This window comes from Schistocerca nitens, chromosome 4 (genome assembly GCF_023898315.1).
Source record: "Schistocerca nitens isolate TAMUIC-IGC-003100 chromosome 4, iqSchNite1.1, whole genome shotgun sequence".
NCBI lineage: Eukaryota > Metazoa > Arthropoda > Insecta > Orthoptera > Acrididae > Schistocerca > Schistocerca nitens.
This window is the reverse complement of record NC_064617.1, coordinates 415,448,415-415,475,885: the sequence shown is the minus strand read 5'-3', so window position 1 is coordinate 415,475,885 and position 27,471 is coordinate 415,448,415.

The window sequence follows — 27,471 nt, the reverse complement described above, 5'->3', positions numbered from 1 at the left end:
TGGATGTGTGTGATGTCCTTAGTTAGGTTTAAGTAGTTCTAAATTCTAGGGGACTGATAACCACAGCAGTTGAGTCCCATAGTGCTCAGAGCCATTTGAACCATTTGAACCTCTTGTGCACATCGTTTGATGAGTATTGCGTGCTGACCCGCCCCATCCGTCATGTTTGGCTTCCAGTTCCCAACACCTCATGCCCTGTGATTATTGGTTGTGGAGTCTCCTGAAGTGTACCGAGATCGTTCAAGTTCGTTAGGGATGGAAAGAGACAATGCCCGACGCAAGTTTCTCACTATACCTGCCAGTATGCTGCAGAGTTCTAGTCACAACACTGTCCCTCGACTACAGGTATTGTTGGTGAATAGCGGCTGAAATGTTCAGCACTTGTTATAAGGACCACCGTCTTTACTAAAATTAATTGTCATCCTTTTTATAGCTAATTTATCGTATGAAACATCTGTTAGTCATTTCATGCAGTCTTTCTTTTAGGTTTCAATAAAGCCTCACGTTATTTCAAGAGTGTGTGTCAATTTTTACCTCTCTACTTACAATATTCTGTGAAGTATTTAATTTTGAAATGTTACCAGACTTTTCGCTCAACCTCTGCTTTTCAGTGTTCTTTCTTTTTTCATCGCTTTTATTCCTGTATCCCATAACGTTCCCTCCATTTCCTTTTCCACATAAGTAACATGCCATAGTTTTGTCTATCGTATTTAATATTATTTGTTCGTAAATACCAGCGTTTATAAACAGCAAACGAGCTCACTATAGAGGATTTTCTGTACCATCATCATCAGAGACATCTCAAGGAAGTACCTTAGAATACATATATATCCACAGTTAATGCTTCAGTTTTTTTCCTTTTTGTTAATAATAGATGTATATTTTAATGGTGTCAACACTATTCGGCACAGTGCCTCTTGCCCCAAGAACCTTATTTAACAAACATTGAAGTTCACTTTGCAGATCTTTTACTGGCTTATGTAACAAGCGCCGAAGTTCACTTTGCACGTCTTCATTTCTTGTAATTTTCTCCAACAATTTTTGGTCGCTTCCTTATCGTCTGGAATACTAGTCATGACGATCGACACGATTTTTGGTCGACAGTTGTGATGATAGACGTTTTGCGTTCCAGTGTTCGATTAGTCTAAAGTCAGAAACACCTCAAAAGGTGCCTCACGTACTCTTTCATTGATTTTCCAGTAATGTTTCGTGGTATTACTGCTATTTTACGATATGTTAAGTTTTAGTCACATTCGTGTTGGCATTAACATCTATTCCATGTCATATTTAATGTTAGAAATATCTCGTGGTTAAATCAGAAAATGAAAAACGTAAAAAGGTTTACCCAGGAAACAGAAATTTCGTTCCAGGTAGTAGGTTATGTGCAAGATGTACTGCGTCATACACTCAGCAGTGACAAAATGCTGACCTAGTTTTCTGACAGCGAACTGCATAGAGTCCCAACGCCTTACGTCAGGCGTTGACACACCAAATGATAATAGGCACCTCTGATACTGTACACGCTCCATTCTCGTGCATGATTGGCAAAGACGGTGAGAGAGCATCCGTGTTTACTACGGAACACAGAGAAAGGCAGCTACTGGAAGAAACGGAGATGTCTAGAATCTGTGTGACGAAAGGAATACTTTTTCATTTGTTAATGTGAGAGGATCCACGCCCTCTTTTGCATGTCGCATCTCAATTTCTCCAGTTTTGTTAATAATTTATGTCCGTGCGCTGTGGAAACAGGCCCAAGAAGGGTATTCTAATGAGAGATTTGGAACTGAGAGCTCAAAGTACTTTTCACTTGATTGCTGTGCATGTTGCGAACTGTATGTGGTCTTGCTTTTAGTTTCTTCTGTTACTTACCTGGGTGGGCTGTTGTGAGGCGAGTACTGGAGTATGCGACGGGGGGGGGGGGGGGGGGCAGGCTGCACTTCCCTGAATACTGAGACGGTCGTACGTCAGTGGGCTTGAGTGCCTGGCGGGATGACTGACCTCGGTCGAGTTTCGCCTATTGTATGCAGGGCAAATCGACCTGCGAGCAGTCTGAGTGTTGCCGCAGTTTATGTGTTAACCATTCCAGTGTGTCTGGAACGAAGACTGTAGGTGCAAACAGTCCACCCTTTGGGCACGAGTGTCAGGCGCCGGATGGCCGGTGGCCTGGGCATGTGGTTTCCGTAGCCGGTCACACGGCAAGTTCAGTGCCCTCAGCTAAACAGCAGAGGTATGACTGCTGGGCAACTTAAACTGAGGCCAGTTGACGTCATAGCCCCTGCTCGAAATTGGAGGGAACGGTCGTTATTGGCGCGAATGATGTTCTGAGACAGTGTGGGGGAATTTTGGAATCAGCACTGAATGCTGATTCACGGTTTTTCGAGGGTAGTGGGGGAGTTGAGCAATGTTGGCTTCGCTCTTGCATGGTGCGGGGACAGGGCATTAGGGATCTGATCTTCATCAGGGTCGGACGGTCTTGTGACCTAGTCGCACTTTTTTGGCAGGACTTACATTTCTCGGACAGCCTTCGAGGCCAGGGGTTGAAACAGACTTTCTGCACGGCTCAAGTCGGCACCTACATCATCAGAACGCTCTCTACCGACGACGTACTGTAGGTTTCAGGACTGGGAAACTATTTTGCGGCTTCGGTGTTGTAGGACGTATCAGTTTTATACTGACGTCCTCAGCTGTACGCGCGCTCGCTTTGCTACAAGTTCAATTTCCTTCTTTCTCAATATGATACCATTTGAGCTCTTACTACTAATCGCAATACTGCACTATAGTTGGGGGAGTAATATTTGATTTATTTACGACATCCAGTCTTTATCGTCAGTCTATTGCACCACAGAGATAGGAGCCCCTTGTTCTCGAGCCAAATCTTATTCTCATAATTGTCCAGTATAACCTACCTTTTAGCCTACTGTTTGCATTGACAATCAAGTACCATGGTGTTTTAATGTATAATAAATCACAACGTAATTTTAATCCGCATATTGATTCTTAGATGGATGTAGAATCCCATTTCCTGTCATTTATTATGATAATGTTTCCTTTTTCTTACTGGGTGGATAATTTTATTAAATTATTGTGAGTATGCAGTCCTTGTTTTACCAACTAGCAGGGTCCACCATCAATTCCTTTCGTTACCGTTGTGCACATAATCAATTAGTTGGTAGGTAAGGAGCGGGTCGAGTGCATGTCCAGTTCTCATGCAAAATTCTCCAGAATCAAAGAGGTCAAACTCTTCTCCACCCCGGCACCTGGCACCTGCAGACTGAAAACGTGTAAAAAGTTCACTAACTTGCCAGCGGAACAGCGTAATAGCCTTTGCTGCGACGCTGGCGATAAATGCAAGGGAACAACTGAGTGTGTACAACTTTACCCCAAATCTCGGTAAACATCGGAACCACCTCTTTTAGCCACATCAAAACGTCCTATGACGAAAAAGAGGAAGGAAAGTGATGCCCTTTTAAAATACTAGAAGTCTACATCAGCTGTTAAACTCACCCCTGGCGCAAGAGTATCAGATAGACACTCTATCTGAATACAGGGCTGTAAATGTGAGAACACTTCAGGCAGATTTCAATCGACGATCCGATATTAGATTTCCGAAATTTCAAAGACATGGAATTGTTAAACCAACGGCGCCAATGTGGTACTAGTTCTATTACTGCAGGTGATAATTAAAGCTCTTCGTCTCCGCAGCAGTCTTCAGCATTGTTCCCCAGGTCCACCACTGTCACACTTACAACAGTTTTACTGAGGTTCCTCAAACAAGTGACACTGTCACTCGAACTCGCAGCCTTTCATTAACTGACCCCACTTGAGCACGACAAACTATATAGAACAAGACGAAGTTTTCTGTAGGGCTCTATACTTTATGTAGTACGTAAAACTACGGAATCCACACTACTGGCCATTAACATTGCTACACCACGAAGATGACATGCTACAGACGAGAAATTTAACCGACAGGAAGAAGATCCTGTGATATGCTAATGATTATCTTTTCAGAGTATTCACACAAGTTTGGCGCCGGTGGCGACACTTACAACGTGCTGACATGAGGAAAGTTTCCAACCGATTCCTCACACAAAAACAGTAGTTGACCGGCGTTGCCTGGTGAAACGTTGTTGTGATGCCTCTTGAAAGGAGGAGAAATGCGTACCATCACGTTTCCGACTTTCATAAAAGTCGGATTGTAGCCCATCGCGATTGCAGTTTATCGTATCGCGACTTTGGTCCTCGCGTTGGTGGAGATCCAATGGCTGTTAGCATAATATGGAATCGGTGGGTTCAGGAGGGTAACACGGGACGCCGTGCTGGATCCCAACGGCCTCGTATCACTAGCAGTCGAGATGACAGGCATCTTATCCGCATGGCTGTAACGGATTGTGCAGCCACGTCTCGATCCCTGAGTCAACAGATGGGGGCGTTTGCAAGACAACAACTATATGCACGAACAGTTCGACGAGGTTTGCAGCAGCATAGACTGTCAGCTCGGAGACCACGGCTGCGGTTACCCTTGACGCTGCATCACTGCGATGGTGTTCTCAACGACGAACCCGGGTGCAAGAATGGTAAACCGTCATTTTTCCGATGAACCCAGGTTCTGTTTACAGCATCATGATGGTCGCATCCGTGTTTGGCGACGTCGCGGTGAACTCCGATTGGAAGCGTGTATTCGTCATCGCCATACTGGCGTATCACCCGGCGTGATGGTATAGGGTGCCATTGTTTACACGTCTCGGTCACCTCTTGTTCGCATTGACGGCACTTTGAACAGTGGACTTTACATTTCAGATGTGTTATGACCCGTGGCTCTACCCTTCATTCGATCCCTGCGAAACCCTACATTTCAGCAGGATAATGCACGAACGCATGTTGCAGGTTCTGTACGGGTCTTTCTGGATATAGGACATGCTCGACTGCTGTCCTGGCCAACACATTCTCCAGATCTCAAACCAATTGAAAACGTCTGGTCTATGGTGGCCGAGCAACTCGCTCGTCACAATACGCCAGTCACTACTCTTGATGAACTGTGGTATCGTGTTGAAGCTGCATGTGCAGCTGTACCTGTACACGCCATCCAAGCTCTGTTTGACTCAATGCGCAGGTGTATCAAGGCCGTTATTACGGCCAGAGGTGGTTGTTATGGGTACTGATTTCTCAGGATCTATGCACCCAAATCGCGTGAAAATGTAATCACTTGTCAGTCCTAGTGTAATATACTTGTAAAATGAATACCCGTTTATCATCTGCATTTCTTCTAGGTGTAGAAATTTTAATGGCCAGTAGTGTATTAAAATGGTTTTGTGGTAGTATGTATCAGAGCCCTTTGATCTGTCCTACGCTCTTTAATCACATGTAAGACGTTGGAAGTTTCGATTGCTGTAATATCATCAGCAGCTAATTAAACCGTAGTGAGAAGAATTATGAAATCTTTTGGAGGGTAAAACTTAGGTGTTAAGTTAAATAACGTGAGTAATTTAGAGAACGATTTCATATCTACTTATAATTATGGCTGCAGGGCGGCCGGAGCAGCAGCCCGCTATGTAGCGGCGATAAACACCGATGACCAAAGCACGGTACTCAACTGTTAAGTAGTGAAGGTTCCGTGTACTGGCTCCCGCAGGTGCAAACGAGATTCTGTGAATGCTGGGAAGATGTATAGAAATTTTTCTATGCGTAATGGGTTGGGAACGGGACATGGGCAAGAAAGGTCAAACAAGTGAGAAGGGCATAAATGAATTTTACTGTTAGCCACCACTTACACAATTCCTTCAATATGAGCGCCAAAGACGTCGACGAGTAGCAATACAGCACCAGATTTCTACCTGGTGGCCAAAATTGGAACTAATTTTTTCAGTACAAATATGTTCCACGTTAAAGTTTCGCTGCCATTTGACAGGGTGAGTCACTAACTATTGTCACCTAGAATAACTCCGGAAGGATGATAGTAACTGAAAAGTTTGTGGGACAAACGTTGCATGGGACAACGGGGGCCACAGTATGACATTGGCGTTTTGTTGCTTGGTGGGGTCCCGTCAGAGATATGAAGGTCAACTTTGCTATGTAAATGGGGTGATATAGTTTGATACTAATTTTCTGATGGCCGCTATCGAGACGAATCCAGTGATGTGTAACAGTAAGGTCTTTGAAGGTCAACGGAGGTCACAAAGGTGGCATGAACGTCCATTTACAGAAGGAGTTGAAAGTGATTATCATTGGTATCAATACAGTGCTGTTATCTTCTTATCACGGATTGAGTCTGACAGTTCTCTCTCGTATATCGTGCAAATAGTAAATATTCGCCGAATACGGCGTATCTGTCTAACGTGCCATTCATAAGTAGACACCATTCGATGGTTTAGCAGTAAACACTGAAAGGAACGGTAAGATTAGAATCGTCGAATCAAGCGAATGTGAATAATGTATCCCTTCGAACAAGAAGTCGATATGCTTCTCATTTACGGAGAATGCAAACGAAATTTAGTGACAGTTAGAGACTTATACGCTGAAAGATATCCTCAACGTACTCACCCTACACGTCGTAAATTTCATTATGTGTATGATAAATTGAGAACAACTGCATCTTTAACGCATCGGAAACATATTCGCGAAAGGAAAGTTACTAACGAGGAATCGGAAATTGGTACTTATGCCACTGTGGTTCAAGATCCTTGTGTTAGTTCGCGTCAAATCGCAAGTGAATCTGACATGAGCCAGAATAGTGCTGTTCTGCATCGCCATAAATATCATCCTTACCATATCAGTCTCCACCTGGAATTAACCGGTAAGGATTGTATACGTCACATTCAACTCTGCCGATGGGATCAACTTCAGGTTCAAAGGTATGACACACTTATTAATTTGATTTTATTTACTGACGAGGCTACATTCATGACACATGGAAATGTTAATATGCATAACATGCAATACTGGGCAACTGAAATTCCATGTAGGCTGCGGCAAGTTGCACACCAAAAACCGTGGTCGGCGAATATGTGGTGTGAGATTTTGGAGGACGGTATCATAGGCACCTATTCGATCGAAGGAAATCTTAATGGTGGGAAGTACACCACATTCCTGCAAGATACTTTAGGTCTGTGATTGGAAGAAATATCTTTAGGAACAAGGAACAGAACGTGGTATCAAAGCGATGGGTGTCCGGCACATTTTTCGCTGATGACTTGAAATGAGTTGCGGAGACAATTCGCGGAGGAGATGTGCCGTAGCCGGCTCGTTCGCCAGACTTGACGCCTCTGGATTTTTTCTTGTGGGGACTTGTAAAAGACATTGTTTGTAAAGGCGTCCGAACTACACCTGAAGACATGCGAGAGAAATGTCAAAGCAAGTGCTTCGATAAGTGCCGACGTGGTAAGGAATACATCTCAATCCGTGATAAGAAGATTACTACATTGCATTGACAGCAATAGTCATCACTTCGAACACCTTCCGTAAATGAACGTTCATGCCACCTTTGTGACCTTCGTTGACCTTAAAAGACCTTACTGTTACACATCATTGGATTCATCTCGATAGCCGCTATCAGAAAACAAGTACCAAACTATACCATACCATTTAAAGAAACAAAGTTGACCTTCATATCTGTGAAGCGACCCCACACCCCTAGCAACAGGAAACCGTCATATTATGGTTCCCGTTGTCCCATGAAACTTTAGTCCCACAAACTTTTCAGTTCCTATCATACTTTCGGAGCTATTCTTGTTGGCAATAGTTAGTTATTCACTCTGTATAATTACACCCGACACCGAACCTTTGCAAGTAGCTGCACTTTAATATAACCACCATGTATTGTAAAATTACGGGGTATGTCCGTAAAGTAAGTTCCGTTTGGCTATATAAAGCAAACGTGTACAGATATGGTAAAAATATTTATTCTACAAAAGTATACAACTTTTAAACTACTTTTCTACATAGCTTCTGAAATTTTGTAGGCACTTGCCATAGCGTGGCCATAGTTTGGCGCCTGTGTATTCAACCACGTGATAACATGTTCTTTCAGCTCGTCGTTGAAGTGTTACTCACCAAGGACAGATTTTAGGTGTAAGAAGAGATGAAAGTCGCTGGGAGAGAGGTCCGGGTTGTACGGAGGATGATCAAACGCGTCCGAGTGAAATTCCCGTAAGAGCTGTTTGGTCACATTCGCAGTGTGAGATCGGGTATTATTGTGGAAAAAAACAACACCTTTTGACAGTAATCCTCGGCGCTTGTTCTGTATTGCGCGGCGCAATTTCTTAATGGTCTCGCAGTAACCATGTGCATTGATTGTTTGGCCTCGTGGTAATAAATCAGTCAGCAAAACTGCCTTCTCTGTCCCAAAAAACTGTGTACATGACTTTTCGAGGTGTCAAGGTTTGCTTAGGCTTAACCTTTGTTGGAGATGAAGTGCGCCGCCATTCCACTAATTGTCGTTTTGTTTCAAGACTGTCGTACGATGCACAAGTTCAATCACCCGTGACTATCCGAGAAAGAATATCATCGCCTTCTTCATTGTAGCATGACAAATACTGAAGTGCACTGCCAATCCGCTATTTTTTTTTTTGTGTTTTTCAGAAATAATTTTGGGTACCAAACCTGAGCAAAATTTTCGGAATTTCAGTTTTTCAATAACAATCTCATGAATTAGTGATCGTGAGATTTGCATAACTTCCACAGCTAGGGAATAAGTGTAAAATTACGGTTGTGCTTTATCTTCTCTTCAGTTGTATGACCCAGTTTATCAGTAACCACAGACTGGCGTCCACTACGTTCTTCATCGTGCACTTGATCACGTCCTTCATTGAACAGTCTGACCCATCTTCTAACCATTAAATCACTCATAGCATTGTGTCCGTAAACCTCGCAGATTTGCCGATGAATTTCCTTTAGTTTAACTTTCTTTGCATTTAGAGAGCGAGTCACACACCTGATTTCACACGCAGCGACATTTTGAATTAGGGGTGACTAGAAAGCACTCGTCGGCAGCAGCGATCTGAAAATGGCGTACATGTCTTCTCCTTGAGTCAGAGTAATTGCCGTGCATGCTCGGAACTGCGATCGTAGCACTGCCGCTTATAGAAATAGAAACGGAAACGGAACTTACTGTGTGGACGACCCTCATATATTACTGTATGACGCATAGTATAGGATATTTGACTTCACAAGCAATGAACTGCATGAAAACGAAACTGCAGGGCGAAATTCTCTCGACATACTTGTGGAATATGTGTACAAATACGACATATTTTAAATATTTGTGGAATATGATAACTGCATACGCTCCTCCTAAATCCGTGGATCGATTTCGAAAAAACTTTGTATACATACCGCTATCTGGAAAGAAAAAGCGCGCAGTTAGAACAAGCAGCCTCCTAACTCCCTCTTGGGTCGAGATGTTAATGTGGAGAAAGAGTGAGAGGATCAAATGGACGCAGATAAGGGGAGGAGATGTACTCGAGGAAGGGTAGGAGGAGGTTGATGGATAGAATGGAATAGGAAGACGGACTGGGTGACGGGGTAGGAGACGGAAAGAGGGGCAAGAGAGGGAGAGATGGTTGGGAAGAGCAGGCAGGAGGAAATCGACATGGACTGTGGGAGGAGGAGGAGGAGAAGGAGGAGGGGGATGAGGATGAGATGTACAGAGAGTGGGGTGAATGTTGTGGACAGAGAAGGAAGGAGAAGGGGAGACGACTGAGGGGCGGGGATAGAGGACATGGAGAGATGGGGAAGGGGGATGTAATGGTTAGTGGTTAGAGGAAGATACATGGAGACGAGCAGGAAATGGAGTTCGAGTGGGAGTATGAGATGGTCAGTGGGGAGGAGTGTATAGAGAGAGGAGGGTGGAACAGACACAGTGAAAGAGAGGGCAGTAGCCAGTAGCGGAAGGACTAAGCGATGTTGAGCCGGTGGAGTTAGACAGGGGCAGGAGGAGATGGGCAGTGATGACAGCGAGAATGGGAATGAAGAGATGCACTAACAGAAGACAGCAATACATATCCCAGTAACGCCTGGTACTAAGCTACTTTTCTCTACACAACTCGTATCGTTCACCAAGAAAACAAATCTGGAATAACTTTTGAAGTACTTCCTTCCTTTAGTTGCCATTTTAGATGATTAGATATTCATCAGCGACATTCAGTTCTCTTACAGTAGGAAAGCTGCACGATTCTAGCCCAGGCCACTGTAATGCAATGCTAGAATACTTCATAATCAATGCTGTAGTTAGAAACCTTATAGATTCTCAATACTTTTGGAAGTATGGTGTCTGAGTCTACGACATTTTCTACAAGAACACCGAACCATGGGCTGTCTCTTGATGTTATTTAGAGTTTCATTCACCTGTCCATAAATTTCACTCCCACTGCGATTGGTACACTATGACCAGGTCTGTCACAGACCAACCTCTCGGCTTGCACGAGGTTCACAGACCACTTTGTACCACGTGTAATACTGGAGTGCCGAGTATATTCACTCACAAATAACAAACCAAAGCCCAGAGGCATTGCTAACACCATAGATTTCTCTCTCATAAATATAAGAACACCTAACTGTCCCAAGACTACATACAAAAATGACACAATGTAACAATTAAATAAAATTAGAAGTTTGTTAAATAACATTTTCCAAAATGTGTATAAAATACGGAAACCATAATTCGTTTCTCTCACAGGTGATATTAAGTTACAGAAAATCTAATATTTCTGCTTTTACTAATTACATTATTAAGAAAAGCATTGAATAGGTACATCAGTCGATAAAGTTGGCAATGTCTCCTGTGAGAAAATTACACATGCTTTATGACTTACCAGTTGTAGCACACCAATCATATTAGGTCATAAACGCTCGAAGTTAGGAAGAAGATTGCAGCAGCACCAGCCGCAGGCGAATGTGAGTGTTGTGCTTTACGAAATATAACTTCGGCTCCCAATGTTGTGAGGCGGGCCAGCCCGGTAGGGCGTGGAAACATTCAACGCAGCAGGACTCAAGGACCAAGGTGTTACAACCCTTCCCATACAGGTAGCCGCCGAAGTGTTCAATTTACATGTCAAAAGGTGTTGCACAAGCCAAATACACTCATCTCGGAAGAGTATACAAAGCCTGAGCAATTTGTAAACAAAATCACATGCTTTATGACTTACCAGTTGTAGCACACCTATCATATTAGGTCATAAACGCTCGAAGTTAGGAAGAAGATTGCAGCAGCACCAGCCGCAGGCGAATGTGAGTGTTGTGCTTTACGAAATATAACTTCGGCTCCCAATGTTGTGAGGCGGGCCAGCCCGGTAGGGCGTGGAAACATTCAACGCAGCAGGACTCAAGGACCAAGGTGTTACAACCCTTCCCATACAGGTAGCCGCCGAAGTGTTCAAATTACATGTCAAAAGGTGTAGCACAAGCCAAATACACGCATCTCGGAAGAGTATACAAAGCCTGAGCTATTTGTAAACAAAATCACTTCTGTCAGCACCACACCACTTCCACCACATATGCTGTGTCGCCTGGTCGCCTGGCGACTGTATTGGATGCTGACCAAGGACTGCGATCACATCTATGCCAGGGCAGGCCTAGCTAAAGCTGTTCAATCCTGGAGCTTTTGCTACAGCAGCTGAGCTGGGTCACTCTTACAGGTCGGCCGCCTTCCGACAACGTGGGAGCAGTGGTGAGGATCGCAATGACGGAGCACGAGGGCCCTGCAGAGGCCGCCGAGCATATAAAATCGCCACTAGCTGAAGAGGCTGCGTCACAAGGCCACAGCTGCACAACACTGCGCCGGCCGCGGTGGCCGTGCGGTTCTGGGCGCTGCAGTCCGGAAACGTAGGACTGCTACGGTCGCTGGTTCGAATCCTGCCTCGGGCATGGATGTGTGTGATGTCCTTAGGTTAGTTAGGTTTAAGTAGTTCTAAGTTGTAGGGGACTGATGACCTAAGATGTTAAGTCCCATAGTGCACAGAGCCATTTTTTTGCACAACACTGCGCCCCGTCAGCAATACTGGGCGTCAACAGTCCTAGAGGCAGCGAAATTCCTTGACAAGTCTCCATCTTCTTGTACTGGGCCATGGCAAGATGCAATAGCAGAGAGTATTGAGTATCTGCAGACTGTCCCTGTGGAGCTCCTGGCGTCCGTACAGCCATACACAGCTGGCGAAACATCCCGGAAGTGATGCCAGTAGTCACCACACACAACACAGTTTATAGAGCAGCGTATGTTGTACCATAATTATCACTTACAACATAAACCTCTACAGTTACATTGAGTTCTACAACGAGTATACAGGGTGTTACATAAAGGTATGGCCAAATTTCCAGGAAACATTTCTCACACACAAATAAAGAAAAGATGTTATGTGGACATGTGTCCGGAAACGCTTAATTTCCATGTTAGAGCTCATTTTCGTTTCGTCAGTATGTACTGTACTTCCTCGTTTCACAGCCATGATTTCATACGGGATACTCTACCTGTGCTGCTAGAACATGTGCCTTCACAAGTACGACACAACATGTGGTTCATGCACGATGGAGCTCCTGCACATTTCAGTCGAAGTGTTCGTATGCTTCTCAACAACAGATTCGTGACCGATTGATTGGTAGAGGCGGACCAATTCCATGGCCTCCACGCTCTCCTAACCTCAACCTTCTTGACTTTCATTTATGGGGGCATTTGAAAGCTCTTTGTCTACGCAACCCCGGTACCAAATGAAGAGACTCTTCGTGCTCGTATTGTGGACGGCTGTGATACAATACGCCATTCTCCAGGGCTGCATCAGCGCATCAGGGATTCCATGCGACGGAGGGTGGATGCATGTATCCTCGCTAACGGAGGACATCTTGAACATTTCCTGTAACGAAGTGTTTGACGTCACGCTGGTAGGTTCTGTTGCTGTGTGTTTCCATTCCATGATTAATGTGATTTGAAGAGAAGTAATAAAATGAGCTCTAACATGGTAAGTAAGCGTTTCCGGACAAATGTCTACATAACATATATTCTTTCTTTGTGTGTGAGGAATGTTTCCTGAAGGTTTGGCCGTACCTTTTTGTAACACCCTGTATAAAAAGTAACTGCTGATACTCCTGCTATGACAATCAAAGGTCTTTAAATTATGCATATAGACATGAAGATCAAAGTTGATGACTAACACGAAGTATTACTACTGTAATAGAGTACTATAGCTCCATTTACAATAAAATTAACAGAAAATATGGAAATAAAAATTTTAAAATAAAGTAAAATAAAAAATGCAGTTTCCCACACATGTTTTTGAGTAGAATTAGGTATCAGCAAGGAACACATCAAAAGAATAAATTGGGCAATGTAGAATAGTGTAGTCAAAACAGGTTCATATATAGTTCTATTCAGTTGTAAAACCGTATGGTCTTCTGACACAGTCAGTAAATAATGTAGTTAGATGCGATGAAGGTCGCTCATTGAGAACCTTAATTTAATTCTTTTTATTTTGTATCTTTTAATTATATGTTCATCATTCTGTTTTATTTCTAAGTTATGTATTAACAGTGTTTGCTGTTAACGTCCTTTAGAACCATATATATATAAATGGATGCAATGTATGCTGTCATAATTACTGAGCACGTATGAGCTGTTTGGCGTCTCCATGCAACAAATCTAAACGTTTCGGTGATAAACTGTACTGTAATTAAATTTTATGAAACCAAGTTTTGGGTGATCAACGCTGTGCAAAGTTCTAGATCTCTTTATGAAGCGGTTGCCTTGTAGTGGTAGGGAACTTCTCCTAATGACCCCTCTACTGGGTATGACATCAAATCACATCACATCACAATTTTAAAATTACTCTGAAGGTATTGAAAGAAGTGGGCCTTCGCTAACACTGAACACTACTGTTTCCATTTGTAGACTCAATGTAACGCCAATATGGCCGAAATGTAAATTTTATCGATTATTAACAGCTGTTCCACAATATGTCGTCGTAATACATCCACAGGACTAAGAAAACCGCCATCGAGCATTCAGAATTATCAGCCTCAAACGGGATTAATTAGAAAAAAGTGTAATTTATAAGATAAAATACGTCTCCAACCATAGAGGAAGATATAGCTGAACATTCCTTACTATCATTGATAGTACTAGATTGCAGAAACGTCACTTTGTAGCGTAGTCTCCATAAATTTATTTTCCTTTCTTTTATAGCTCCATTGTTAAATCGGTGTTTCCGAGAAATTTATATTTGCACACTTATTTCTAAGAAATAACCTCAGTATTTAATGGGTTGGAGCTTGCGATAAAAAAAGTTTTAACGGCCTTTATGATAAATTATCGTTAGAGAAACTTTTTGAGAACATCGTAGAACATGATATCATTTACTGTTAGTAGATATCACAATAATTCTTGCAAATAAAATGCGCAGTTTCACAAACTTCCAAGAAAAAGTATTGTCGACAGTATAAGTTGTTGAATGTACTGAAAAATTAAAAATAAAGAGTTGTTACGAGAGAGACAGAAGCCCGTCACGAATGAACGTTTCGAAATATTTGTTGTCGTGGGGATTAGGTTTCGTCCTGCGAGGGGTACATTATCATGACAGAGTATTTATGGAGAACGTGCAAACTGTCAACGGTCAACGACGGGCGGACCTTTTAATAGTATGAACGTGAATGGGTAAAGTGCGTGCATTCTGGACAAACTTCTATCCCTGTGGTGAACTATAGATGTTGTCTTGTAGTCCTTTCTAGATTTAACAGTGGGGGGAAAAGGCTACAACCGTGTCTTACACCATTCTTCGCCCCAGCACCTCGTTCTTGGCCGTCCCGTCATTTTGTCAGTACTTGGTTCTTCTTGTGCATATTGAAAATTACCGTCATTTCCTACAACTTAATCGTATCTTCCTTAGGTTTTCAGTCATCGTGAATTATTTTCATTATTGAACATTTTTTCCAGGTCCACACATCCTCTGCGTGCGTCTTGATTTTACTTCAGTCTTGCTTCAATTATGAAGCCCAAAGGCTGTGGCACCTTTACCTTTCATAAAGTGTAAGTGATTGTCATGTAGCAGATCCTCAGTTATCTTTTTCATTCTTAAATATATTACTGATGTTAGCATATAGAGTGCATAACTTGTTGACTGTGCCATAGTTGTCGAAATTATCTGCTCTTGCTTTCTTCAAAATAGTATGGATGTTCTTTTCATAACGTTTTAAGGTAATTCACCTGCCTCCGGAATCTACATACCAGCTAGAGTCGTTTTTTTGCCATTTCTCCCAGTGGAATATTATTTCTTTCGTCTGCTTACTTGATCTCAAGTCTTCCAGAAACCAATCATATTCTGACTATTACTGGATCCCGTATATCTTTCATAAGAACTAAAGTTTCTTCTTCTGTCACGTCAACGGACAATTATTCCACCTGTAGACCTCCAATGTACTCTTTCCACCTATTCGCTCTCTCCTCTGCATTTAACAGTGAGCTTCCGCCCTTGCTTTTCATTTCACCAAAGGCTGTTTAGACTTATTCATATGCTGAATCAGTCCATCCAACGAACATTCCTTTTTTCTCTTTCAATATTTTCACACTTTACCTGCAGTCATTTCTTCAACAGTTCCTGCAGTTATTATTCACATTCACAGAGATTACCCATGTCATCAACGAATCTTATGACTGACAGTCTTTAATCCCGAATTTTAATCCCACTCTTGAACCTTTATCTTATTTCTGTCGTTATTTCTTCAGGTTATAGATTGAGCAGCAAGATAAAAAGGCTGCATCAGTGCTTCACAACATGTTTAATCCCAGCCGTTCTTTCTTGTTACCTTTTTTTTTTTTTTTTGCAAGGCGCTTCAGTTCGAGACCGCGCTGCTCGCTGCTGCTCGCTGCTACTACGGTCGCAGGTTAGAATCCTGCCTCGAGCATGGATGTGCGTGATGTCCTTAGGTTAGTTAGGTTTAAGTAGTTCTAAGTCTAGGGGACTGAAAACCTCAGATATTAAGTCCCACAATGCTTAGAGCCATTTGAACCATTTTGTATGAATAAATTTTCAGTCTTATTACTGTTACATCAAATGAAATGCCCCTTTAACTCCATTAAAGCCAAACTGATGGTCATCTAACAAATTCCCAATTTTATTTTCCATTCCGTATATTATTCTTGTGAGGAACTCGGATGCATAATTAGCTAAGGTGATTATGCGATAGTTCTTGCATCCGTTTTCCCTTGATACCTTTGAAATTGCTTGTGTCGTGTCGTTTGTCACTAATCGAGTCACATCCAAAGTAATGGGTTTTCACGCATCATTCCTGCTTCCATCGCCACAGCCGGCTGCACTGTAACACCGGCTACCGGATTCCAACTAATGATTGACACGCCCCCCCCCCCCCCCTGCCCGGGCAGTAAGCGCTGCTGTGAATAGGCATAAGAGGCTGCCACACCGGTGTCATCAGCCCGCTTCAATAATATGATGCAAGCCTGCGAGTTTTCAGTCTCTCTTTTTCAGTGACTACAGTGTAATGGTGATTTGGAAACTCTGGATTACTCTTGGATCTAACTGCCCCTGTCTTCTGAAACCCACTAAATTAAACGAACGATTTTACCTAAGTGTTGTGATGTCTGCCATTCTCTGCTTTTTGCTTTAGAACCCACGCATCGTTACAGGATACAACAGTGTGGATGACGTTTTTCCGAAAGTCTGATGGCATGTCATCAGTTTCTATACACCAAAGTGAATAGACGTATTGTTGCCACTTTCCCCTTATGATTTTAGAAACCCTAATGGAATGTTATCCATCCCATCTGCCTTATTTCATCGTAAGTCGTCCAAAGCTCTTTTCAATTCTGATCGTAAAACTGGATCCCCTATCTCTTCCCTATCGATTGCTGTTCCTTCTTCTGTCACATCATCCGACAAGTCCGTCACAGACGACTTCACTGTACTCATCCATCAATTCCCTCTATCCTTTATGCCTTTAATAGCAAGATAAGCATTGCACTCATATTTTAACTTCACCGGAGGTTTTTTTTTTTTTTTTTACTTTTCTATACGGTGAGTCAGTGCTCCCCTCGATCGTTTATTTATCGTTAGTTTCACATCTCTCAAGCAGCCATCGCGCCTTGTCAGCTCTGTGCTTTGTAATTACTTGATTCCTATGGGATGGATGTTACTGTATTTCCGTATTTTTCTCAAAATTTTTTACTCAATTCTTTCGTCGATCAACTGAAGAATTCTTCCGACACCAAGGGATTTTTTGCAGTTACCCTTCTTCTACCTAATTTTACCGTCCAGCCTCTGCGATTTACTTTTTCAGAGACCTCCACTCATCTACAACTGAAATGCCCACTGTGGTATTCCTTGTCACAGTACTCACATTCTTAGCGAACTTCAAACGCAATTCATCATTCGTTAGTAATTCACTATCCCACGACATTCCTCAATGATTATTCTGTACCGCACTCTTACACTTCTGTTTTCGTTACTAATTTGTGATCTGAGTCTATATCAGCGCCTGGGTACGGCTTACAATCCAATATCACATTTCGTTATCGCTTTCTGTCAGTGATGTAGTACAGCTGGAGTCTTTTCGTGTGTGCAGTTTTCTTCCAAGTATGCCTTCTACTATTGTGATTTTGAACAGAGTATTCCTATTACCATCCGAAATTTATTGCAGAAAATTAGTGTCTCTCGTTCCTACTGCCCTTAGCCCTCCTAACCCTTTTTTCTATTCCTACTCATGGTACCTCGTAACCCTTTTCCAGTCCCACATGTTTATTAGAATTTTCGTCTCCCTTTACATACTGAATTACCCGTTGAATTTCCTTCTGTACTTTATCCATCACTTCATCTTCCGCTTGCGTCGTCGGCATGAATAAAGTACTACAGATGCCGGTGCTGGTTTTCTGTCGAATCTGACGAACCGTATCAGTAAACTGTTTAAAGAAGCTCGCTCTCTGTCCTACTTTCCAGTTTAGAACGAGTGCTTCTAGGGTTGATATTATCCTATATTCTCCTAACTGTAAATCCATATTTCCATTCCATTTCACTTCGCTGATATCCTCCACATCTATATTGATGTTTCGCATCCCCCCTTTCAGATTTTATAGGTTTTCTAACATATTCAAACATATTACATCCTACACTCATATACTCATATTTGTAAGCTGTTGTTACCCTTTAGTTGGTTATTCCATCTTGTTGTAAGGGGCTTGGCAGTCCTGTCTCAGTAATCCTTGTGGGTTACTAATACAGAATCTTTTGGTAACGGAAAGATAACCATGACACTTTATTAATTACAGGTCAAATGTCTTAAGGTCACACATTATGTGCCCTAAATGCAATAGTTCCCATTGCCTTTTGCAGCCTCATACCGTAGATCATTACTGATTCTTCCGCGTTTTAGAAGCAGTTTCCTTCCCCGTCTCTCCGGTACAACGCTCTATTTGATACGTTCGATGGCATAACGAGGGTGATTTTTTATTCCCCAAGTCTTGGGCTGCCATAACTGGCCACTTGTATTCAAAATTTACGCAGTGGCTAAGTTGCAACACAGGACCCAGAACTTTTCGATTAATAGTGAAACACGCTACCCCCATCTTTTCATTTTTCTTTTCGTGTAACATGGAAGAAATTAAGGAGTGAAAGTATTAGTTTGATGTGGCATATTAAAATGTAAGGTAATTTCTCCTTCTGAAATCCTTTACGATTCTCCTCCTTCTATAAATTAAATGTGTGCTTATTTTTGAATGTACAGAAGAAGATACTTTGTCGAAACCCAGTTGCTTTCTCTATAAAGAAATTGAGGTTCTTGTTTCTTTTTCAGGGAAATAGGATGTATGAATATATCAACTTTCTTCGCCTTTGTTGTGATACTTTTTTTTCACTACCTGTATCATGCTTCGAGGTCGTAAGGTGAACTTAAAATACAAGTAACATAACTACAAGGTAAAAATAGAGGATTCTGTAATATATACACTGGTTTTAATGTGTCAGGTGCTAGGACACCATGTTCTTGCGTAGTTTTCAAACCTGCCTCCATAATTTCCTCTGCTTTGCACTTCAGGACGTCAGTTTAAACTTAATTTCAGTTAAACTAATTGAGTGTGATGTTACCACAAAGTGGTATGTCACGACAGGCAGATCACCGGGTTTTTATGGCCAAGGTATCGCTTACAGTCTAATGTCACAACTTCTTCTATCTTGTCATACTGAGGTGCCGTCGGCAGTAGTTATGCAAATCCCTGGATTCTGTGTGCTTGTTGACATGTGTACAGGTGTATAAGTACTTCTCCTTCATTACACTTACCATAATTCAGTTAATTCGATACGAGGATAAGGTATAACTCCAAGGCCATTTGAATCGTAACATTCTGTTTTATGATCCCACGTATGATTGTTGTGAATGATCTTCCAAACCTCAGGCCAATTGACATGTAGGAATTTAGTTTACATTCTCTTAAGAACCGAAAGCTTCGCTGTATAGTGGTACCATTTCCGTAAGTTGCAAATTTAGTCTTCCTGGGCTAAGGAGCTTTTCTAGACTATGGCGGTTGTAAGAAATAATTTAATGTATTTTGCCAATACTGAGGGGTGATACTTGACTTACTGGCTGAACCACTTTTAGAAGTATACCTGCCAGGCTAATAGGGCTGTATTTTTTTTTTTTTTACGAATTATGTACCAGTAATGCTTTACATTTTGCATCAGTGTTTATTAATCCAATCCTACTCTCTTCAAACGGTAATGTTAGAATACTGTGTTTACCTTTCTAATCATGTATTCGAGTTACTTGCATATGTTGATATTTGGCTTTTGGTCTTTTTGGCTAATAACAAAACTAATATCACCAACGAATACGACTCTGTGTCATGTCGCTGATAAAATAGACATAATTTCCTGTTAAACTCTGCCCTCGACTTTCTACGAATGCTCCAGACGGAGTATACACTTTTACAAAAACTGTATCTTCTATTTGTGTTAATATTCCACCCAGTTTCTGGCACTTCAATACCTTTTTTCTTTAACAAAAAATCACCGTACGTGCATATTCAGAGCTGTTGAGAATTACTTTATACACAGCAATTTCATCTAAATCGTTAGATTCAGCTTCCTGCAGAAATGCCATATCTTTTTAGCCGCGTATAAGAACCGTTGGGGAACAGGTCCGATCGAACAAAGTTGATAATCGGTTGATTTCTGAAAATTAAGTTTTATAATTGTAATAGGCCATAAATGTCTTTTGTGTGATTTAATTTTTCTCAGTTCGGAAGCCTATACTCATTGTTCCTGATCTTGTAATTTGATGAGATTATGGACTGACACTGAGATTAGGTTTCGCCTTTCTTATCCTGTATTTCCGCTTCGTTCTACGTGACTCAACAGTCCACAGCTTCTGTAGTTTCCTTCCTCTCCTACGGTAGTCCGGTATATCTGATGATGTTTGGTTTGTGGGGAGCTCAACAGCGCGGTCGTCAGCGCCCGTACAAAGTCCCAGCTTTTACACAGTCCTGTTTTTACGCTCTCTGTAAAGTACTGGAGGGGACTAGGAAATGCCGTTAAGGCCCTTGACCCGATAAAGGGAAACTCCTGATCTACACCTCCACGCAATAAAGAGTGGGCAACGTCACTTCATATGATGGCTAACGTAGACAGGGACCGAGGGATGACCGGGAAAAGTCATCACCTCAACATTTGCTGGACAGGGCACCCTCTTGCCCCGGAAATGAGATATCATTTCCAAAGGCGGAAGAACTAGGTGATGGTCAACGTCATAGGATGTGGAAGGCAATGGAAAACGACTACATTAAAGAACTACGGGTATCCCAAGCATCAGCAGTAAACCATGTCAGTATCTTCTGTAAAAGTTTCCGGAGATAAAATAGTCCCACAATCGGATCTCCGGGTGGGGACTGCAAAAGACAACGTGAAGGAAAAGCATCCCAATTTTAACATAGCCACTTGGAATGTGAGAACACTGCTTCAGTATAGCAAGCTAGAAAATGTAAAACTTGAAATGGGACTACTGCAAATCGATATCCTAGGCATATCGGAGATGAGATGACCCAAACCAGGTGATTTCTGGTCTGGAGAGTACAGAGTCATTCACAACAGAACTTACCACGGTAGACCAGGAATGGCAGGAGTTGAAATAATTTTGAGGAAAACTATGCCTCACGTGTCAAGGGTAAGTGCAACATGCTCTCGAATAACACTAGTCAAGCCGGCCGCGGTGGTCTAGTGGTTCTAGGCGCGTAGTCCGGAACCGCGAGACTGCTACGGTCGCAGGTTAGAATCCTGTCTCGGGCATGGATGTGTGTGATATCCTTAGGTTGGTTAGGTTTAAGTAGTTCTAAGTTCTAGGGGACTGATGACCACAGAAGTTAAGTCCAATAGTGCTCAGAGCCAACACTAGTCAAACTTGAAACTAAACCAAAGGACACTGTAATAATACAAATATACATGCCAACATCCAAAGAAGAAGATGCAGTCATTGACGAAACACAAGAAGAAATAAGTAATGAGATGAGAAATGTTAAGTGAGATGAAAACCTGATTGCCATGGGGGACTGGAACGAGATTATAGGTTAAGAACTGGAGGAAGGAATTGATGGCAAATATGGACTTGGATGACGAATGAAAGAGGAGATCGACTAATCGAGTTCTGCTCGAGGAACCAACTGGTTGTTGCAAACACACTTTGCAAACATCACAAACGAGGAAGATACACATGGATGGCCTCAGGAGACCTGAGGAGACAACATATTGATTACATTCTAGTGGAAGTACGTTTTAGGAACCAGATAAAAGATTGCAGGAGCTATCCATCTGCAGACATAGCCAGTGATCATAATCTGGTCCTGATGAAAAGTTCACTGAGATTCAAACGTTTGAAGAAGAAGCCAGTAAAACTTAAATGGGAACTAGAAAAACTAAAAACTGATGGACTGGCAAGGCTCATGAAACAGACAACCTAGCTAATAATTTTCTACATGGTGGAGTAAATGAAGACTGGGATGAAATGAAATCTGGTATATACAAAGCAGCAGAAAAGATAGTTGGGAGAACTGAACCCAAAAACAAGAGGAAATGGATTACAGCAGATATTATTGAGCTTATAGAAAACAGGAGATTATACAAAAATGGAACTGGTGAAGAATGAAAAGCTGAATACAGAAGACTAAGGAACTTAGTTAGTAGAGAATCTAGGAAAGCAAAAGAAATTTTTTTTGATTAAATGTTCAGAGAAGTGGAAGAAAATATGTAAAACGTGTAAAACGGAAGAACAGCAAATCAGTTTTTTAACAAACGTAAAACAACACTCTCACGCTCAATAGAAAATAAAGAGCGGAAAATGCTGTTTGCTGAAGACATGGTGAAGAGATTGAAAGAATGCGTAGAGGAGTTTATGCCGCAACACCTCTTTCGGAGGAAGTGATAGGAAGAGAACAGCAAGTAGACGAAGATGGCAAGGGAGATGACATTCTGCAAGAAGAACTTGACAGAGCTGTAAAAGAACAACGGGTATTGATGACATTCCTGCAGAACTAATAAAGAATGCTGGTGACAGCATGATGCTGCTTAAATTTTTTAGGTCCTTCTATAACACAGGAGCCGGCCGAGGTGGCCGAGCGGTTCTAGGCGCTACAGTCTGGAACCGCGCGACCGCTACGGTCGCAGGTTCGTATCCTGCCTCGCGCATGGGTGCGTGTGATGTCCTTAGGTTAGTTAGGTTTAAGTAGTTCTAAGTTCTAGCCGAGTGATGACCTCAGCAGTTAATTCCCATAATGCTCAGAGCCATTTGAACCTGCCATAACACCGACAGACTTCCAGGAATGTATCATTGTTCCTATACCAAAGAAGGCAGCAGCTACAAAATGCGAACAGTACCGAACTCTAAGCCTAACATCACATGCATCAAAAATTCTCATAAAAATAGTTCTGAAGAGAACAGAAGAGAAGGTGGAGGATATGCTGAGTGCAGATCAGTTTGGTTTCAGAAGGGGATTGGGAACAAGAGACGCGATTCTGGCGCTGAGACTCGTTGTCGAAAAGCAATTACAGAAAAATAGACCAACTTATATTGGCTTTGTAGACATGGAAAAAGCATTTGATAACGTTATCTGTCAAGAGATGTTCAGAGTGCTGAGGAAAAGTGGAATAAAGTACAAAGACATACGTGTGATACTCAGCTTCTATAAGAATGAGGTGGCAGTGATTGGGAAGTGTCACCAGGAACAAGAAGCAAATATTAGAAAAGGGGTAAGACAAGGACGTGGTCTCTCTCCTCTTATATTCAAGGCTTACATCCAGGAATCTATAGACCAAGATCGAGAAACTACTGAGGTGGGGGATCAAAATTAATGGGCAGAAGGTAGACATGCTACGTTATGCAGATGATATTGCTATAGTCATGGAGGCAAAAGAAGATCTAGAGGAAGTCCTCAAAACAATGGAAAAAATTCTATACAATCTGTATGGAATTAGAATAAACAAGAAAATGTCTTAAGTGTTGTTATGCAGTTCAGGAGCAGAATATGAAACTCTGGGAATGCGACTTGGAAGAGAGGAGCTGGAAGTGATAGAGGAATTTACTTACATGGGAAGCAAAATCACAAGAGATGGTAGAAGCCGGAAAGAAATTGCGATCAGAATACAAAAGGCCAAAATTGCATTTAATCGGAGAATGAACTTACTCACCAGCAACAACATCAGTCTGAAAATAACGAAACGTACCATGAAAGGTTTCGTTTGGAGTGTGGCCCTACACGGATGTGAAGCTTGGACAGGCCCTGGAGATGTGGTGCTATAGAAGGATGATAAAGATCAGCTGGAGAGACAAAGTAACAAATGAAGAGGTGCTTAGAAGAGTACAGGAAACCAGATCTCTGAGGAGGCGCATCCAAGCAAGAAGAGACAAACTTATAGGGCACCTCCTACGACACAACAACATCATTGGAACAATAGCGGAAGGAGCTATTGAGAGAAGGAATCAGCGGGGGTGACCAAGGATATCACACATGCAACAGATCATGAATGACGGATGTAACACATACGTGTAAATGAAGAGGAAGGCAAACAGAAGAGAGGAATGGCGCTCTGCTGCAAACCAACCACCGGGTTGAACACTAAAAGAAGATTTATTTCGCAGTCCCATCTAACAACTGTCAAGAATGGTAATGATTTTTTTTACTCATATGGCTAGTGCCCCCCCCCCCCCCCACCCCCACCCCCGTCGGGCAGACCATTAGCCGGGTGCCGGTCTTTTAATTTGACGCCACTTCGGCGACCTGCAGTCGATGAGGATGATAGGATGATGAGGACAGCACAACGCCCAGTCCCTGGGCGGAGAAAATTCCCCGACCCAGGTGGGAATTGAACCCAGGCCCAGGGGGTTGACAATCCGTCACGCTTACCGTTCAGGTACTGGGGGTGGACGAATAGTGATGATGGTGGGTGATGAGATGATGAGGACAGCACAAACAACCAGTCCTTGTCAAAGGAAATTCCCAACCCGGATGGGAATCGAAGTATATATTTGATGTTCTGTATGGATGATCGCTTCTGAGTCATTGTCATACGTTCAGTCTCGCTGTCCCCTAAGTCACTGATAGAAGTTGTTGTGTACCCCTTGTTTACATCGTTTGGCCCCGCTTCGTTACTACTCGCACAAATTTTTCTCTTAGAAATTTCAGCGAAACTTGACTCGGATTCTTTGTACGAGCAGACTCCGTTGTGTACGTCTATGATTTTTCCATTTTTTGATGGAGAAATCACAAATACTTACCCTTGAGAGTATCATCGATTTAGTTTCAAGGCTTGGCTTCGGAACACCGCCCATCGTGACGCCGTGAAAGGCGTCGATCGTGAGCCTATCCGAGTTGGTTATTCTAAACTGTCCGAGCGCGACTGCATTGTCAGAAGGTCTGTTTATTGTTAGCTGTCTTTACATTGGTTAGCTGTGCTTGTATTTCAGTCATACTACTGGCATATACGTGAATGTCTCACCGTGGGTGAGAATTCTACGTTCCTAAATCCGTGTGATTCTATCTATGTACGCCTAAAGGCGGCGGTACACTTTTGTTTCACACACATTTGAACATTTCAGCTGATGCGGCACTGTTTGCTAACGGCTCACTACTAATTCCTACTACGAGATCAGAAAATAATGACTTACGTTTAGTTAGGTGTTCAGACTTACTGTTTACTGTCTCGGGATCAGTAACAGCAGCTGAATTACTTTCGGCTGATGTGGCACTGTTTACCGCCGGTTCACTACTGATTACTGCTACAAGGTAACAGAATGTATGTTTAAATTTTTGTTAGGTTCAGTTCAAGACGGAAGTTTCGTTTGGGAGAGTCTTGTTTAATGTAAATTGTTTCATTAGATACGAAGGAAGCTGGTAGTTGCCTCATGTATGTAATTATGCTTGATAGCACGTAATAGTCATTACAGACGGGACAGGTTTTTTAACTTCAGTTTTGATATGTTTTCCATGTGGGACTGGGAACAGATAAAAATCAAACCTGACATCGTTCAGAATCGTACAAATGATTCCATACACTCCAATTTGAGTTTTGTTACTGCGTTCGGAACATCAGTGGGGCTGTTAAAGATAAGCACATTTTGTCAAGTTTTCTTCGATTGGACTAGCCGTAAATATAGTGACAAAGCCTGTTGCTAATGTTAGCTCAAAGTGGCTTGTACTTTCAAGGACTACTCACTCGTACACCAAATTATAGTTAATTCAGAAGTGCTAGATCTACTCGTTAGGGTTAAGTTGCGCACCGTCTACTTGAACTGTTGTTGGTTTCGAATAGATAATTACTTAGCTCTGTATTTCGAGAGCAGTTGGCCGCTCCATTTTCACAGCATTCTTCCTGGGGTAGGTTTTTATTTTTGTTAATATATTGAACTTTTTCACACACTTCAGAAAGTGTAAAGAGTAGCACTTTCCGTGTAACGCAGCAGTGAGGTGACAGGTAGTCTTTTCAGGCCGGTCACATTCCATGCTCCATCGGACAAACAGCCGTTGGGGTGTACGGCATAACCGTCTGAAAGCGAACACCCTGCAACCAGTATCGGGCTTTTCACTCTCGAGAATGTCTTCCTGGGATTCCCTGGGTGATTTCATCGTTCTAGAGGGCATAATGGATCACCACAATTAAGCATCTATGCTTGGGAACGATGTCCACATGCAGTTTGTTTTTCCTCGCCACGAAGTCCTCTGCCAGTAGGACAATGCAACGCGCCGCACAGCTCACAGTGTACGTGAGTGGCTCGAAGAGCACCAGGATGGGATTACCCTACTCGCCTGGACACCTGACCCCAGACACAAACACAATCTATTGGGCTATTCGCCCCATTGATCCTCAACAAAGAAATCTAGCGCTGCTGGACACAGGCTATGGTGTCGGCATGGCTCCACATCCCTGTTGGTAACTTCCAGGACCTCACATACTCTCTTCCTGCACGTCTCGCAACGATCCACGCTGCGAAAGATAGTTCTTCAGTCTTTTGACAGGTGGACACATTGATGTTATTGGACACTGCAGTTTCAATAAGAGTTTGACCTCGGAGTTTTTCGCGGTAGCATCGTTTTATAAAATCTTCTGCGCATTCAGAACGAGTCAAATTGGAGTTAAAAAAATGGTTCAAATGGCTATCAGCACTATGGGACTTAACTGCTGCTGTCATCAGTCCCCTACAACTTAGAACTACTTAAACATAACTAACCTAAGGACAACAAACACATCCATGCTTCAGGCAGGATTCGAACCAGCGACCGCACCGGCCGCGCGGTTCCAGACTGTAGCACCTAGTATCGCCTGGCCACTCTGGCCGGCAAATTGGAGTTAAAACTCGAACTTTCGAAGATGAACATTAATTAATGTTATCTATCCCTGCTGCCCTACCTTGTTCATACTTCAAAAGCTATTTCAGTTTTTGATGCTAGTCCTGGATCTCTCCTCTATCGACATCATTTTCTTCTTCTATAACGTCGTCACACGTGTTCTCCTCAAAGAGTCCTTCAATGTACTCTTTCCACCTATGCAAGCTCTAGTCTACAATTCACTGTGGGCTCGGCCACCATTGACCAGACTTTTCAGTTGGTGAGAGATCTGGAGAATGTGCTGGCCAGGGCAGCAGTCGAACATTTTCTGTATCCAGAAACGCCCGTACAGGACCTGCAACATGTTGTCGTGCATCAATAAACACTTCCGGGCTAAGTTGCCGTGGTCGATCTGTAAAACTTCTTCTACCTAACGTTTCGTTCTCAACTACGGAGAACATCTTCGGAGGTGAGTCGTTGACTCACCTCCGAAGATGTTCTCCGTAGTTGAGAACGAAACGTTAGGTAGAAGAAGTTTTACAAATCGACCACGGCAACTTAGCCCGGAAGCGTTTATTGATGAAGACGCCGGCCGTGAAAGCCTACATGGAATGATGCTGTCGTGCATTATCCTGCTGAAATGTAGGGTTTCGCAGGGATCGAATGAAGGGTAGAGCACGGGTCAT